Below are 806 nucleotides of genomic sequence, written 5' to 3'. Positions count from 1 at the left end.
GATATGAAAGAAAACATAAAACATTTCCTGTGCCTCTGCCCCTTCTGGTGCTGGTATCTACAGGGCAGAATCTGCCTTAAGAAACAGTTTTGGACCAGGCTGTTTTTAGGTTCCCCTTTTTTCTTTTAATTATAAATCTAACTTACTTTATTTTAAAACTTGTTTTTCTAACTTAAACCTAGTAACATTGCTTATTTTTATAATTACCTTTATCTGAATTTCAACCAGAAATAGAAAGAAATAGCACAATCATTTGATAATGTTAACCTTAAAAAAAATCCCTGTGTTTATCTACTTGCTGTTTTTCACTTGTTGCCTAATTAAAGTATTGGATGGTTTTAACCAAATTATTTTCTCAATCTGTTATTTGAATTCTGCTGAAAATGTTAGCGTTCATGTGTTTAAACCTTTATCTTTAAAATACAGATTGAGTTTAGCATACAGTATTGGATTCACATAATTTAATAGGTAATATAATTCTGGGGGAAAAAATCTCTTTCACCCCCAAGTGAACTAATTAAATAAACTACTTAACTTCCTAGTGCTGCTATATTCAGAAGCTGAGGTGTTCATGTAGTTCTTTGACTTTTTTCTTCATTTGTTGTTTTTTTTTTTAATATTCTTTGATCCTATATGTAATATCTCAAAAGTGACAGGTGCCCTAAGAAATTGTAGTAGCAGAGTGTGGAATTCAAAGCGAGACTCTTACCAGTCTGCTAATGACAGTGGAGGAGCACAGAGGTGTACCTGTAACTCAAGCTGATCTACTAAAAAAAAATTGAAACAAACAAAAAAAAAAGACAGGC

The sequence above is a fragment of the Geospiza fortis genome, unplaced genomic scaffold (assembly GCF_000277835.1).
Source record: "Geospiza fortis unplaced genomic scaffold, GeoFor_1.0 scaffold13, whole genome shotgun sequence".
Lineage (NCBI taxonomy): Eukaryota > Metazoa > Chordata > Aves > Passeriformes > Thraupidae > Geospiza > Geospiza fortis.
Note: the sequence above shows the minus strand (reverse complement) of the source record.